The sequence below is a fragment of the Anas platyrhynchos genome, chromosome 3 (genome assembly GCF_047663525.1).
Source record: "Anas platyrhynchos isolate ZD024472 breed Pekin duck chromosome 3, IASCAAS_PekinDuck_T2T, whole genome shotgun sequence".
Lineage (NCBI taxonomy): Eukaryota > Metazoa > Chordata > Aves > Anseriformes > Anatidae > Anas > Anas platyrhynchos.
Window position 1 is genome coordinate 48,862,521 of NC_092589.1, and position 17,206 is coordinate 48,879,726.

Consider the following 17,206-nt stretch of genomic DNA (forward strand, 5'->3'; position numbering starts at 1 on the left):
GCATGAAGTGAAAAATTGACAAGCATATTGAAGTTATGTTGAAGATTTAAATATGTCAGTACCCACCAATGAACTCCATTTCACAAGATATATTGGACACATGTCCAGGATGCGTGAGAACTGTGATGTTAGTGCACTTCAGACAGGCAGGCCCAGAAAAAGTGCCTGAGAACTGACTGAAGGATAATCCCTAAAAGATGTCAGCACGGCAGTCTACAGACATCAAACATAGTGGTCTTAACCACTAGATGAGTCTGAAAGTGGTGGAACTATTTAACTTTCTGACGTAACGAGGGGTAGAACAAGTCTGGCTCAAATGTAAGCTATAAGCTCACAGGTGAGCACATGGCAAAAGAAACACAGGCCCCAAACACAGGCAATTGTAAGAAAAGCAAGTCACTGGGCATTATTTGGAAGCATGGCTTGTGGAAGAGAAGAAAGAAATCTTAGCCCAGAACACTGCCCAGCTGCAATAAAAATAAGATAGGGAGAGGTCAGGGCCTCCAATATCATTCAAGTGTTTTTAGTAATGAAGTGAATGTGGTCAGACAGATCTCTGCTCTGCCTGCGTTGTCCCCAAGCAGTCAAGCTAAAGCCCAAAGGTCTCTGAGTCCAGGTGTAAGCATTGTACCTGGGTTTTAGCCCCTATCCACGCAAAGGCATAATTAATTTGTTGGTGTCAGTGTGAAATACTGCCCTTAGGTAGGAGTCGGTGGCTGGGGGTGGCTGGCTGGGCCGCAGCACTGCATGAAGGGCCAGGCATAGAGGTGAAATAGCTCTGGTGTGCGGCTTGGGCCCACAGTGCAGTGCTGCTATGGATAAAAGCCAAATGTTGTGGGATGAACAGGCAGGCCATGCCAGTAAGAAGTGAGAAATGGTCTGTCTCCTCCCTGCAGTTGTCCTCTCCAAAGAAACCCCGGGTCCACTTCTAGGCACTGAGCCTCAGTAAGGCCGTGTACTTAGTAAAGAAAGCTGTGAGGAGGATAGGGTACACTGTCAGACATCTAGACATGATGGCACATGAGAAGAAAGAGTGGCTGTTTAGTCCAGGGAACAGACAACCAAGGGAGGGACATGATAACACTTTTCTAAAAGGTAAGTGCAAAGAACAAGCAACTAAACGTTCTTCATCTCCACTGAGGGCAGGATAAGAAGTAATGGTCTCAGGCTGCAGCAAGAGAGACGTAGTTTAGACATTAGAAAAACTTTCTAGTGATAAAGGGAGCTAAGCACTGGAACAGGTTATCTAGACAGGCTGCATGCTCTGTCATGGGAGGATTTTTAAGGCCTGTTTGGACAAACAAATGACACTGGAATCCTGTCTCAGAAAGGGGGGTGAGACAGCTGATATTAACAGGCCTTTTCCAGACCTGCTTTTTGCTGATTCTCTATCTTAAACATAAAACCCAGCTGTGACTCTTTGGAGCAGCTCATATGAAGTACAGAATGGTTTAGATGTTTCCTAAATGAGTTTTCTAAAAACAAAACAAACCAAAATCTTTGTGCTGCAAGCTCTTACGGCTTTTTCTTCAGTTTCACCGTACTTGACCCATTTCTTAAAACTCTGGCTCCTGGAGTCAAGCAGATTCATGAAAGCTAAGCTTAAATAAGCAAAAAATGGTCTAAATTTATGGAGCAGGATAAAATGAAATAAAACAGATTACAAGCATGACAGAGAAGTACTTCCAGCAGTTGTAAATCCACAAAAGAAGCAAAATATGTTATTTAACTTCAAAATCAAAAAGCAGTTGATTAAAAAAAAAAAAAAAAAAAAAAAAAAGATCTTATGATTGGGACTGACTCCATTTTTCAGGGTTCATATTTAGATAGGGGACACCCAATGAAACCAGCAGGGAATTAAAAAGAAAAAAAAAAAAGTGGAGTGGGTGGGGTAGGAAGAGCAAATGTGTCCCATTGTAAAAAACACAGGTAAGAAAGTGGAACTCTTGGCCTAGGATGCTTTGGCTCCTACATGTGTTCCTGGGGATGCTCTGAGCATGCCTACATATGTCGGCCTCCAGATCAAGAACTGAGCTCAAATGGTTGATGTCTGGGAGAATATCTGGGGAAGCACTGTCCTGTGTTTCCTCATCTTTCATGGTCTACTCTCAGGCAGCTGTTATGGGTCACTGTTGGAGACGGGGTACCATGGAAACCTTTCAGTCTGACCTCAGAAAGCTGCTCTCACATTCTCCTTCTCATGTTGTGGTCCTGAAGAGCTTGAGGCACACAGGCAGGGCCTCATGAGGAAATTTTGTGTCTATTCTCTGAATATCAGGCTTTTATTTCCAAGGCTGTCAATCACACCTTACCAATAAATTCGCTAAATAAAAACTTCTAAAATAAATAAAACCTACAAATAAAACTGATAGTGCAGAATTAGTTGAGTGCATGAATATAATGATACTTATCATAAAAATCTGTGCAGTGTGAGTTTTCATCTGACCCCATCATCACTCTGCAATCTTTTTCATTATCATAAATCAAAAAGCATTGTTTGCTTTAAATCGCTTGCTGCTAAAAGATGAATCACCTTTGATTTCCTGAGTTTTGCTTACGGCAAAAAGAAAAAAAATAATAAAAGCTTTCAAAACTGCAACAGTAAAAATTCCTGGTCTTACTTTGCATATAAAAAAAAATAAATCAGAGAGCTCTAAAATTTAATCTAGCAAGCAATATAAAAATGGAACAGAACTGTGATTTAGGAAAAAAAATATTTCTCCATCTGTGGAGCTATTAATCTACAGTTTGGTCCAGAGAGTGCATATACAGCAGTCTGTGAAGAGGGACCCCAAGCTCTAATGGCTTGAAGAAGATAGGTCCTCAAATGTTTAATCTAACTACAGGTGCATATCTAAGCTTCTCTGTAACATCTGTCCCTGTGGATAAGAAACCACTAAGCATCCTACACCGGATTGTGCAGCTACCAGCTATGTCGCTTAAAGCGTATCCTGTATGCTGATGACTGATGTGCAAATCACCCAGGGCTCCTCAAGAGGCTTGTCCACCCAGGTCTTCCTATCCGGAGAAGCAGAGCCCTCCCCTCCCACAGACTTGATGTTGCACCCCGTGCCCACAAGTGCAATTAGATTCTTGCCACTTTTTCCGAAGTCAGGAAAAATCGGCCCATTTAAGAAGTCAGTTGAACAAACTGATGAGCCCAACGGGCTGGAACAGCAAAACAGATCACAACTTGGCGTAAGTCATCCCCAGGGGGGAAACACAGAAGAAATATGTTGCATGCAGTTGTATCTAGGTTTGTTCTGTGACAAAAACGCTCACAAGGAAAGAAACAAGCAAAAATAAAACAGGCTTCATTCTTTATGTCTCCCATTAGCTAGAACCCTCATGGCAATTCCCATCAATTTAACTTTTGGATGTCTGGATACTAGCCAGGGAGCACTCAGCTTCCATATGCTTGGCAAAGAGAGCAACAGCAACGATGCAATGCTGTTGTCAGGCGAGGCAGGTAAATCACTGCATATTTCTCCACAAGCCCAATTTTTCTGAAACTTGCCACCCAACTTTAGGAATTAGCAGGGTTTGGTAAGGAGCCTCGGATGTCCCACGAGCGACTCTAAATCTCTTAACCTGCCTGATGAAGCTGGTTGTGTTTGTTCATTTAGCTGTATTTGTTGACCCTCTTTTATGCCTATGAAGGGAAATGGCTTCCTGCATGGAGACTAATTGTTCTTTGTCCCTGGGAGGCAGTATAATTTGAGGGGGGCTGGAGCTGGGTGCATGTATGTTGTAATCTCAGTTCTGTTGATAACTGTCCACAGGGAACTCAGTTCATCTCAGCCTCACCTTCCCTTCTCCCTGGAAAACAGAGACCTTACGCACAGCTGTGGGGAAAGTGTGCAATTTATTAAATGTATGAAGCAGTAAAAGAGCAATTCATCTTGCTAACTTTAGCTGTCTTTAAGTTAGTATCTGGTCTAACTAGGCTCCCTCTACAGCCCAGGGACAGAGAGAGGTTGGATAAATCACCTCCTTTTCCTCCACTGATTGTAGAAGGAAGCCAGACATCTGGCTTTTAAATGTCTGTGTTTAGGCAAAATTAATTCCGTCTTAAATGTCCAGCGTCATAGTAAAGCCCAGGAATCTTCTGCTCCTGGCATGTCCCAGCCTCCTCTATTAGAAAGCTGAAGGATGCGCTCATGGTGAGCAGGCTCCTGCATTTTTCTTTCCAGAAACTGCACACATTCAGCAGCATTCTTTTCCTTTACTTAGTCCTTGATTATTTATTTGAGACATTAGGAGAACATCACTCCCTGGCTTTGATCTACCACTGCTGCTAGGCTGCCAGCTTGCTCCCTTCTGGCAGCACACCAACACCTATGAAGTACACAGGTAGGCTTTTGTATGTGAGCATCTTTGTATGTGAGCATCTCATCTCAGACACGAAATAAGATTATAGTGGTAACATGCCCACACATGCACACTATTAACAAATATTCCTGTCACTGTACAGGCAACCAATACAGACCCCACCATTTTTAACCAAAAGTTACATTTGCCTTTTGGAAGAACAGTGAGGGAGAGGGAAAGAGCATGCTGGGCTGTAGAAGCCCACTGAGTCTCTACAGGACAGAAGACCCCCAAATCCTGCACATCTACAGCTATATTGCAGAACTCCCTCAAATCTTATATATGCTGAGCAAACATCAAAGAAGAAGGGCTTGTGGTCACTACTGCCTGATATTGAATTCACATGCAAGTCACAAGGGGCTTGTACTAGGTTTTGAAGTCTGACCCATGCAGTCACAGGATTGTATGCTTTGCTTCTCTCTTGGGTGATATCTTTCCCTTACAGCTGAAAGTCCTCTGTCTATGCATCTCTTCATTGTATGGATTAACAGCCGGTACTTCAAAAACAGCTGCTGGTGAATCTGGGGTGCCTTTTGCCCTCCAAATCCCTTGGCTGAGCTAAAATTTTCTAATGTAATATGTTACTTCCATTAATGGTAATAAGCGAGCATTTCTAAAGCAATTTCCATAATCAAAGTTCTCCACTCAAGAGCTCCTCTGGAACTATCAGCTGACTTTGCAGGGAGGAAACCAAGGCAAAAGAATTATGCAAAATGCTCAAAGCCACGAAGTGAGTCAGACTCCAAGGCACAAAAAAAAAAAAAAAAAAAAAAACACTCACCCTTTAGTTCTCCTATCTGTGCTTACGCCCAAAGGCAATCCCTGTCTTTCACAGCCAGGGACTAATTCGGATACCAGTTACACAAAGACAATTCCACTGACACTTTCAGAGTTAGCCCTGATTTACTGCACCATCTGTAAGATCAGCATGTGGCACAAGACACTCTTATGACTGGGAAATACTTTACTGACAAGGAAAATATATATACATATGCCTTCCTGCTCTCTATTGCTAATCTTTAATGGCCACCTTTCTATAAACACTTTCAATCAAATTCTGACTGAATCAGGAATTTTTCAAATTTAAATAGCCTGGATAATTGGGTTGGGTGTGTTGCATCATCCTGGACAGGCAGCTCTTCAGCATGCAGCTTGATCTTGTCAAAGAACTTGTCCTTGTCTTCTGCACTTGATTGTATTCCCTGCTTTTTGGTAATACAACCATCATCCAGATTTTGCCACTCGCATTATATTTCCCCTCTTCTCAGCAGTAATAGCTACCTACCTATTGAAAAAAGACAAAAACAACCTGCAAACAAAACCCCGTATCCTCTGTCTACTTGTTGATTACAGGAAAGTCCCAAAATTTACCTGGAGAATTTTAATGAAGCACTGATGCCTCACTGAACCGTTGAGGCTCCTATGTTTATGCAGACATAAGGCTGAATGCATTGAGCCTGAAATAAAATGTTTACTAACACAAATAAACAGAATTGGTCTGCAACTATCCCATATTTCAAATTCTTCTCCATCTTCATCCTGTCTTTTTTAAGGCATACGTGCGAAGTCATTAAGAGAAGGGCTACCTGATCCATGTTAACAAATGTGAAACAAAACACTAAGGTGAAATTACTGCAAGGGCTTGGTGAAAGATTCAGTTGCACAGGGAAGTCTGCTCACTAAATTTCAGTTTAGACAAATTCCCTGTATCTCTGGCTGTCAAAATTTCAGAGCTATTGCTGTTTCTTCCCCACTCTGGGTGGGTACCTGACTGGGAAGATGTCCCCATCTCTGATCTTTACCATGTTACAGATTCTAATGTACATGGACAAAAAATCCAAAGGAAAAAGAAACAAAACAAAAAAACAACTACCTCCTCCCCCCCTGCTTTTCAGAGAACAAAGGTAGTAAAATATGAGCGATTTCACTCGTGCTTTCCCTTGAGTTTCTGAGGTAGCTTTGCAATGGAAAACAGTCTCTGTGTCCCGTTCAGGTTGCTGCCTGGGCCCCCAGCACAGGAAGACCAGATTTGTTTGCTCCTCTGAGGGCTGAGCAATGACAGCTGTTGTGTTGGGGCTGCCAGTGCTGCCAATGGAGGCGGCACAGGTGCTGTAACCACCACCGAAACATCTGAGTCTGAGACCCAAAGCATCTGTGTTGTCTTCCTGGCTACCAACATCAGTATCTGAAATGTAAATTAAAAATACATACCTATGGGTATTTGTAGGTGTAACACGTGTCATTTGTTCTCATGAGCATGTATCACGTGGAACACATGAAAAAATACTAATTCTCATTTTAGATCTTATCACTAAAAGGGTGGTGCTCAAGAATATTAATTTGGATAATAATTCCAGGGCAGTTTCTCAGACTTCTCTGCTGAGAACTGGTAGTGAAAACTGGTTTCTAAAGAGTGCGATGCATTATACTATACTAAGGATGTCTTTTTCCAGAGAAATTTCGGTTATGTTTTGCTCTGCATCTCCTCTCTCAAACATGGCTTCAGTGGAACCAGATTGGTAAACAATGTTCTCTCAGTTTATTTGGGCAGTTGATCAATTCTTGATGGTACTTGGAATTTTTTTATTATTATTTTTTACTGAGTACAGAATTATCAGCAAAGGTATAGCTGGTGTATAACACAAGATTAAACAGTGTAGGGCTCCTTACCTTGAAAAAGGAGGTACATGATTGAAGAAAATCATGAAGGTTGTCAAGAATTATTATCAAAAGTGCTTTTTAAAAACTCAGCAGGGAGTATTACTCACTATTCTTTGCAATGCAAAAGGTGGGGGTTGTCACAGAAATCATCAGGCTAGAGGGTAAAAACAAACAAAAAAAAAGTGAAAGTAAAGAAAAGTAAAAGAAAATATACTTCAGTACATTTTTTACAGAACACAAAGTTAAACCATGGAACTCATTACCAATGGATCTTGTAAAGCACAAGCAGATTCAGGTGCTAATCATAAAAAAAAAAAATCATGGGAAAGAGTCAGAAATAGAGGCTAAACATGAAGGTGTGGTCTAACCTTATGTTCAAGAAATTTGTAAGTTTTCAGGTTGCTGGGAGTATATCCAGGGAGAAGGACAGGCATGGCCACCAAGCAGACATCCACTTACGTCTGCTAACGATGTCTATGTCCTTGTAGAATCATCAAAACATTCAGGTTGGAAAAGACTTACAAGATAATCTAGTTCAACTTTCTCATGGCATATGGCTGGTGTGACCTGGTCAGGGCCAGAGACGGGCAGCAAAAGAGAAGAGCCGTGACTGGGTCTCATTTTAGCTCTGGGTGCATTTAATGCTCATTCAGGTAAGCAACTAGAAACCTGAACAAATGATTAATTGGCAAAAATTCCCAATTCTAAATCTACAGTCTGCTTTGGCAGCCTTGGCTAATCTCCCCACTGGGAAAACAAGAACTATAAAACTTTCATCTCAGACGTGTTTTGAGGACTAACCACATCAGGCCTCTGAAGTGTTTCTAATTCTAGAAGCGGTATCACCAACCCACTTAACACTACTCTGCCACCTTTGGCCTCCGTCTTTGGAGCAGCAACTAATAACAGTAGCTTCATAAACCACACGTGGCCACTCTTGGCCAGGATCACCATACACCCTTCCGCTTTATCACCTCACAGATATAAGAGGTGGCAAGAGAGCTATTTCCATCAGCAATGTCCCATTTTGCATGAATGGAGAACGTCAAATGTTGTCTTGGAATTAGGAAGGGGAGGCAGGAGGGAGACAGATGACAACCACAAATGAAATGCCCACCACACATATGAGAGGTTACTGTAGGTAGAAGAAGTATAAACTCTCTGGGGCTAATTATAAAGGAAATCTGAACCCATACCAAAGCATTATCTCTAATTGCTGCCATTAGTTGAATCAAGCTCTGTCTTTGTGGGGGAGAACACTAGAAAGAATGCTAGAGAGTTCATCTCCTGCTTCCACCTCCTCTCTCTGCTGCCCACCACCCTGTCCTGGTCACACATGCAGACTGGAAGGAAGTAACTGAGCTCATCTCCCAGCTTACGCAGCCCTGACAACCTTCTGCATCACAGCCGCAGACGTAGCAGTATCCTGTGTATATCTGTGTGCTCCTCTGCATAGACATAGCCCCTAGGTTGGTGTCACAGTTTCTCCAGAGGTCTGCAGCAGAAAGCTCATTCAATGTTTAGGGAGAGGCCAGGAACACCCAAGTGCAAACATTTTTCCAGGAGTACCAACCCCCATACACAATCCCTACTCACCAGGTCTGGTGCGAGCATCCCAGTCTTGGTTCCCCCCTTTGTTGGAGCACAGGAGAGGAAGGCAGCACCAGCTCCTTCAGGTAAATCCCTTGCAGCTGGGACACTCATTTAACAGCTACTCCACACCCACAAACACTACCTCCCATTGCCCATTCCACTCTGCCAGCCCCACCACGGGGAAAGAAAGGGAATCCCCAAGGTCCAAGAGCTTTGAAATCCCTCGTGCAGCCCTGGCACCTCTCTGGCGTGGGTACTGGGCAGAATGGGGGCACCAATGCATCCACCCGCCAGCAGTACACGCAGCACGTCCTTTTCCCTGCTGTTTTGCTTTGCGTTTTGAGATAAGACTAATTCTTACTAGAGGCCTACATATAATGCTTAGTGACAGGACATAACTGTTGTACCTGAAGGTTACTCTATATCAGTGGCTGTAAAACCAGGTCTTCTGTGTGTGACTTCACAAAACAGAAAATACAGCTGTGCAAGGCATAATAGTAAAATTTAGATTGAGACTATTTTATGGACAATGTCTTTTTTATGCTAGATGCTGTATGAAAGGAGGTGAATGTCACCTGGACAAGGACAGGCACATCAGTTAAAAAGGGAATTTTTAGATCCAAGTTTACCACATCTCCATCAGGCTTACTGCTGTCCAGGTCAATATTGTTTCTCCACTTATGAACAAGTTTCCCCTTTTACAGACATGTAATTAAAAGACTGCATTGACCTAACCAGGGCAGATAAATCAAGAAGTACATTGTTACAATGCTCTGCCTGTCTCAAAACACTCTGGCATATCACACATGAGCTGACATTCACTTTCAACTTTAAAGTTGCTGGGACTTGATGGTAGTCACAAATATTTTTTAGCAGGATCCAGCATCCTGCAATATGCCCACCCAGAGACCTGATCTGTTAGGAAGTGAGATCTGAGCACCCTTATGCTTTTCATTCAGCACAAGACAAAGATCTTGTCTTGTCCCTTAGGACAGTCTCAATGTGTAAAGCCAGCAAAGAGGCAAGTACATCTGACTGCATTTTCGAATTTTCATTCTTCCCTTGTCATCCCATCAGGTTTACATCAGAGCTGGCACACAGCTGAGCTCCCCACTGTCCCAGACTGTGTCATTATGCCCTTCAATGCACAAAAGTTTGGTGCATTTTCCACTCTTCAGTAAGAGGTGCAAGGGCTGGAAAAACTGGCAGCAGAACATATATGCTCCCCCTACCCCAGCAATTCCCTGTGTGACTGCATTTACTGTCTCACACGGACGCAGGATGTTAACTAAACTGACAAGGACTAGACAGCAGAGAGAGGAAGGAAGGAAAACATCTGCCTTTCCAATCCAGTGACTGCAAATAAAGTTCGTCTACTTTTAGGAGTCTCTCAAGCACAGCATACAGAGGGCTTGGAGTAGCTGGGGACTCCTGATGAAAGTGCTGTGCTGTTATTTTCAGTGCCACAGCCAGGCTGGGATTGTGTTTGGTCTTCTGAGAACAGGGAGCTGGTTACCATGTCTACTTGTGCTCTTCCTTAAGACTCTCAGAGCAACTTTACCGTAGAGAATCACTGAGCATTCACAAAGAGGGCTTTACAAAGGAGGACTGCTGCTGCCTAAAACAGTTTCCATCGCCTCCTGCACAATTCATCCGGACATAAAATCCCAAGCAGCACACATCCTATCCTTTCCAGTGCCAACCAACAGATAAAGATATTTTATTTAAACTGTAAAACCAGGTTCTTTGTTTAAAACTGTGAAAAGAGGCATGTAGCAGGGGCCTGCTGTTAGCATGACATACAGTAATGAATCAGTTAGCAAGGAGTCTGGTGGAAGGGCTGATTCACGGCATGAAAAACAAGAACTGGTTCCTTTGCTGTACCTCCCTGATGTACCAGCATACCTGCCCTCTCCCAGCACCTTTTGAAGCTGTTCCCGCAGAACTATTCATCCACCTCAGGCTTCAGCAGCAGGTTGAGCACATCCTCCTTTTGCAGATTGCAGGGGAGCTGCACACACAAGTGACTTCAGTTGCTGGTCGGAAGTCCCCTGAAATCGAAGGACTTGTGCTCAGGAAGAATTTGTTCCATATTTCTTCCTTCTCGCTGAAGGCTGGATGTGCAAATTCATCATGTCTCCACTTGACTCCACGCTGCGGAGACACACGCTGTGACACAGGGGTATTTTGGCAGTAGAAAAGAAAAAGCTTCAAAAACACTTCACTGAGCCCTGAAACATGCCAAAACACACCAGGCGCCAAGCACAAGAACCTGCCGAGGAGAAGGAGAAGTGTTTCTCCATCGGAGGAGGCTGATCTCCCTGGAGAGGGCAAGGCAGGCTGCGCTCTGAGCACTCACTCCCACCCCGCTCCACAGAGCAGGCCACAAGCACGCAGCAGAGGTCAGCCAGGGAAGAACAGCAGGATCTGCCATCCCCTGGTCCCACCACCCCGCTCTCCTCCTGCCTGGTGGCCCAGTACCAGCGCCAGGGCAGCGTGCGGCCCTCGAGGCTGAGGCCCTGCAGAGCGCTGCTGGTGCCATGTGGAGCTGAGGGGCAGCCAGCAGCCTCTGTGTAGGGTGGAAGAGAGATCTTTGCTCCTTCTGTGTTAATGTATAGTTGTGGCAGGTTTGCTATCACACTGCCTGATCTCTATGGATGGTTTTCATTATTCTTCTGTGTCGTGTCCCATACCAGCCCTCTTCTATTCACTTAGAGGAAGCATTAAAGATTTTCACTGCATGCTTTACCTTGTCTACATGACTGCTCAGACAGCCTCCCAGACCTTGTCTCCATTTCCTTCATTGCCCTTTGCTCATTCCCCATGTCCTGGACACAGCTTTCTTTTTTCCCAGTCTGTACACTAATGCTGGGGGTATTTTTTGCACTATTACAAGCCTATATGTCCTGGCTTCCCAGAAACACCAGTCTGGTTTTAAGGCCATCTTCTGCTCTTTCAAATGCAAACTCATCCTTTAAAAAAAGTGACAAACACTCTACAACATGCCAAAACTGGGCAGTGCTTTGGGGCTTGTGGATGGGCATGGAGCATATTGGAGCTGGGCACAGCTGTGCATTGCCTGGCGCAATCCCTCCTCCCCCGAGGCTGTGGTGCAAAAGCACATTTTGTAACCAAGCTCCAGTGAGGGCATGAAGCCACCGGGTTGGGCTTCAGAGGAGGTGGCAGGAAGGAGGACAGCAGCTACAACTCCTCTGGGGAAGGCCGGGGAAGAATGGAGGCCCTGATCTGGATGTGGCCCTGGGCAACCTGCTGTAGGTGGGCCTGCCTGAGCAGAGGGGTTGGACCAGGGTCCCTTCAACCTGAACCAGTCTGTGGTTCTGTGACCTGGATCGATGGGTCCAGGAGTAGCCCCCCATGCCCAGAGCCACCACCCCGCATACATGGCCTCAGGTAACTTCTGTAGGCCTAGGCACTTAAAGCAACTCTTTTACTAACAGTACTTCAAGCACTGCACCTCAAATAGTCTTTGGGCTAGAAGGGCAATTAAGATTAAGTTGGAAAGCCTTTATAGGTTAATTAAATACCAATTGCTAAAGCATAGCCTACCAGTCATTATCTGTGTTTTGATATGGACTTATTACATAATTGTTAAACTTGGTATTTAGCAGATAACTTCCTTATTAGAAAGATTAAACATCTACTTGTGAGACTTCATTTTTTAAATGTCACCATTTCAGTTTACTAGACTTCTTGCTGTGCTTAACACAAACACTGGGTATTTAAAGTAATAACAAATAAGCTGTCAGCTGGGAGCACTCAGCAGCAGGCAGGACCTGCCCCGTGACAGCCATTGCAGCTGCTGCTGGGGGGGATGTCCCAGGGAGGGTCATGGCCCCCCCAGGTCTCCCCCAACCTCACTGCAAATCTGGGGGCTGATGGGGAGAAATGTCAGCATGCCTTTCGAGAAGCAGCTTCCCAGCTCCAGCAGCATCAGCTTAATTCTTCCCAACCATCTTTCTCTGCTCCCTGGCAGCATTTTGTGGAGGGTGCAATGGAGCAGGATCCACCAAATAGTGGGGCTGCATCCTTGCCACCAGCCCCATGGCTCCTGCGTGCCATGAACATCAGCTGCCGTGGGATGAAATACACACATGCACAAGAACAGAGAGCATGCCCAACTCCTTTTCAACCAGGCATCTGCAAAAATTACCCAGGCAGAGGTGGGGTTTCTTCTGCCCAATTTCTGCTTTCGTAATTCTCTTGTTAACAGATCAGAAACAATTAAATGACAACCTGTGCAATGAGTGGTTTGGGTGAGGAGTGAGGAAGGGGAAAACCATGGGCAGCAGCCCACCCTGGGGTCAGAGGAGAGGATCTTGCTGGGAACATGCAATGGGATGCTTGCCAGTGCACAGGATGGGAAGCACCTGTGGTGTAGCTGACCCACCTGCAGCAGGGACAGTAAAGCAACGACACGATGGAGGACAGCTGCAGGGGTGATGCAGCAGCTGGCTTTAAGCCACAAATCCACTTTTTCCTCTAGGTCTTGGCTCCAATGCTAGTATCTCTGGAAAGCAACATTTCAGATCCATGCTGGGTCTCGTGTTGGTACACACACAGGGTGCAGTGCTGGTGTCAGGGTACCACAGCCATGGAGACTTATGGCCAAACTACATCCCCCTTCATTCAATTTTCTGTAGAATTGCTGCTATCACTTTCAGAAAAAGGGATCTCCAGTTCCTCCAGCAAGCCCTCAGGAGGAGCAGCAGGGCCCATGCTGGCCATCACGTTGGCACGTGTTGGCTTGCGCCTTCAGCCAGAACCGGCAGTGAAGAGGTTAAGCACCAGTGAGCCTAAAAGGCTGCATTTTGAGGGGTGGGTTTGGGGTAACCTGAGCTAAGGAAGCGATGTTAACAATATAAGAAGAGGAAGTGCTGGCCGTTCGTTTGTTTGTTTATTGTTTCAGCAGTTTGTACTGTGTGCCTCATGTGCTATCTTCATCCCTCAGTCTCCCAGCCGGTTCATTATACACGGGAAGCGGCGCTTCCTGCCAGCGACCTCCTGGGTCCCCTCCCATTGTTAGCAGAGCTGACACAGAGCGCTGGAGGCAGCAGAAAGGGCTGCTCGCTTGTGCGCCTGTGAGAAACGCTCCAGAGACCTCCGTTAGTTAATAAAACAGATGGTTTTATTGGCATAGGCAAATTTCAGCACTAGTGATGCGTTTAATAGGGTTCATGCAAAGAAAATCCCAATAAAAATAAAGCGAGGAGTTTACATCACTGGGGCCAGGGGGATAAATATAGGAGAGACAAGAGGATGATCCATACCTCTGGCATCACCAGCAGCTCTTCTGTGTCTCCACAGCCTTTAGCAAGGAGGGTTACTCAACCTCTCCTTCTCTACTAAGACTGATTAGTCAGAAGGAGAGAAGGTCCTTGTCTCCAACAGCCAGGCTCAGCTGGCCTAAATCTCACCACAATCCCTGTGCCAAGCAAGATCTTTAAGTTCCCTGACTTAGGGCACCTGGATGGTCTTCAAAGCCTTGGTACTCTCCCTTCACCTGGTACAGGGACTTATGTAGAAATGAGTCTGACTCTGAGAACCCTAAAACCATCAAAACCTTATTTTCTGAAGCCCCAGTGCCCTCTGCACCCCCAAATTTTTCCATTCTGTGCTTCTTTAGTGATCACTCTCTAACACCTTGCAAAAGGAGTGTGCTTCCCTCAGATGCTGTAAGAACACTTCAGTATTTATTTATTTTTTAAAGAACACTTTGTACAATCCCTAAGCGAGGCCTGAAGCAACGCAAACAATAACAAACAGCAATGGCTCAAGCTGCAGGGCTGGGATCCAGATGTGCGCCTGAACTTCCCTAAAGTTTGAGGGTGTTTTGAGCCTGGTGTGGGTCAATCTCTGGAAAACTGAAGATGAAGTGGGAGAAAAGGGGAGAAAAAAAAAGTAGAACATAGTTAACAAAACATATGGGGGGTACGTCGGCATCTGTGTGCTTGGTAACTCCAGTCTCTTGAAGGTGTGTCCCCAGCCTCTGAAGAGCCAGGAGCTGTCATTAGCTGGGAACAAAAGGATTTTTGTTCACTGGCATCAGTAAAGGTAAAGCAATCTGTTTTGAAGCACAGCTTTAAAGCATGCATTGCCACTTTGTTTATAAAGATCCTAGGGGAAAGTGAGCTTTGCTTTAAGTCACGTACTTTTTTTCACTTTGTCACTGTATTTTTACTTCCACGTGTCCTATGTAACTCCACCAAAAACACCTTAAAAATCTCCTTGGAAGTTGTGTACCATTCATGCCACTACCATGGCATCTAGAGGCCAAAATTCACTCATCTGGGGTTTTAGAGAAAAATTAAATTGCAGTTCCTGGGCTTTCTCTTTGGAGGGAGACGCCGTTTCCAGGGTAGGGCTGATGCCTTGCCTGTGGGACAGGAAGCGGCCAGAGGAGTGCTGTCATCGCTGAAAGTTTTCTTTCATGAGGAAATATTATTTACACATGCCACGTCCAAATGACAACAGCGGCAAGGAGGACTGGCAATCGATCCTGCTTTAAATAACTGTTTTCTAAGGCAGGGAGGAGCATTTTTGCGGCCATTTCCGTAACAAAATGTTCCACTCACTTCTGGCCTAGCTATGCAGCATCTTGCTTGTGCATTCCTAACAGCAGCCTTCCCTTCCCTTCCCTGCCCGCCTTTTGTCAACAAATCTGTAAGAAAAGAATTTCACCATGTCAGGAATTTTATGCTTTTGAAATAGAGCTCACACACTTGACACGACCCAGCCCCAGGACAGCGCTGAGCTGTTGCCCAGATGGGAGGTCAGTCATGATTTTTTACAGATGTTTTGGAACAAATCGTAATGCTTAAAAGAAAATATATATTTATATCTCCAGACAGTTCAGAGCCATGATAAATAATTTAGAGAGTGATTAGACAAATCATGCGAAAGAGCTTTAAGACTGGATCTTTTGGCTCCCTGATGAGGATACATTTAAATTAAACAGCCAGTAAATAACAAGCCAAAGACTATCATGCCACTGGATAGCGAAAGTAGTTAAGGAGCTGGATTGAAATGATGAGTGGATATTGAGTGCCTGCTGTCATTTCCCTTTCCGTCTTTTGGTGATGAGGAAGAAAAAACAGTAAAGAATGAGCAGGGTCCCAGCGTTGTTCATCTCCTCTTTCCTTGTGAAGAAGCTATCAGAGATGAAGAAACAGAAGGAAAGCAGAAATTATTCACTTCCCTCTCCTCCTCCCCCAGGAGAAAGAGGGAGTAAGACACACAGACAGGATGCAAGTCTCTGCTTTGGGGAATACAGAGCTGGTCCTGGACTGTTGGAGCAAAAACCTGCAAGAGCAGAGAAACAGCAGAGGGATACCCCCCTATAAATGATGTCTTTTGCCTTGTTTCTGTTAGCTTTCATTTTAAAATATTTTAAATAATTACAAAAAGCTGTGATACCAACTCTTTCAAATGTATTGTGGCAAAGAGCTGATTCTTCTCCAGAGTTCCTTTGGAAATTAATTGGAAATTAATTTCTGCCCCAATTTTCAAATACTCCCCTTCCAAGTCAAGCCTGGAGGGAGAAGAGGCCACCCATCTGCCAAAAGACTAAGGGAAGTCATGCACTAGTTTAGGTAGAGCAAACTAAAAGCTCAAAGTAACCTGGACCTAATGGATAGGAAGGCTAACCGGCAAACACTCTGGATTCAATATCAGCTGGCAGAATTCCTACATTTCTACTCTGCACCATGAAGCAAGCCCACTGCTCAAATCAGTGCATCATTAAGGACGCTGGATTAGGCTCAACATATTAGAAGTTTCCAGCTGCCACTGCAAAGGTGAATGCACAACTGAGGTGATGCTCAATATCCTGGAAAAACTCTCTATAACTATATAAAAGCTACCAAGTGACATCTGACTTATAAGGGCTTATGCTTAGGACACCAGCTGCGCCCTGGTGACTACAGCTAATTTCGGCAATGGGACAGGGGAGCAGAGTGTCTATGGAATTTGAGGCAGGATATAGATTGTAAACATTGTTTCCCCGAGATCTTGCTGTGCATTGCTCAAAATTGTTTTCAAAGGCAGCTCAAATTAACCCTCCACCCACCTCCTCCAAGGCTGGATCCAGCAATGTTTAACATAAAAATAACAAAGTCTTCTCTGACCAGAGCCCATGCTCCTTCTCTCCCTTTCTCTAAGATATTTCCTTAACAGTACAACTATGTTGGGGCCTTTCCCGAGCCAAAGTGTAATAACCATCCCTTTATAATGCCCATTGGCTGTGTACGCGTGCCACACAGGACAGAGCCTGGTTAATTAAGAAATTCTCTCGGACTGCCTGCTACACCAGGTGAGCAGCCAGCCAATAAAGAAAAGCAATGTCCATTCAGCCCCTGCCAGCTTACATGCTCCCAACTTCGATTGCCTGTGATTGCTTTGGGGGCTAGGAAGGGAACATGTCAGATCTCTGCCAATAGCGAGCCTGAGTTATCTGTGGACAGAAAGCTGTGCTTTCTCGCCTTTGGTAACAAGTGGTAACACCAGCAAGAACAGAAGCAGTCAAACCTTGTTTCCTACAACCAGTGTTTCTGGCTGAGCTCCC

The 17,206-nt window shown here is 44.8% G+C and overlaps 1 protein-coding gene across 28 annotated transcripts in view; it reads right to left on the bottom strand.

The window, feature by feature from the left end:
* QKI (QKI, KH domain containing RNA binding) overlaps window positions 1-17,206 on the bottom strand; it is a 449,819-nt gene that overhangs the window by 216,785 nt on the left and 215,828 nt on the right. The window contains exon 15 of one of the 28 annotated variants that reach the window (XM_072035873.1): window positions 14,571-15,794. The exons of the other annotated variants lie outside the window; for them this stretch is intronic. The gene's annotated coding sequence lies outside the window, so the exon portion shown is untranslated. Of the gene's footprint in view, window positions 1-14,570; window positions 15,795-17,206 lie in introns of those variants that run through there. 28 annotated transcript variants of the gene reach the window in all.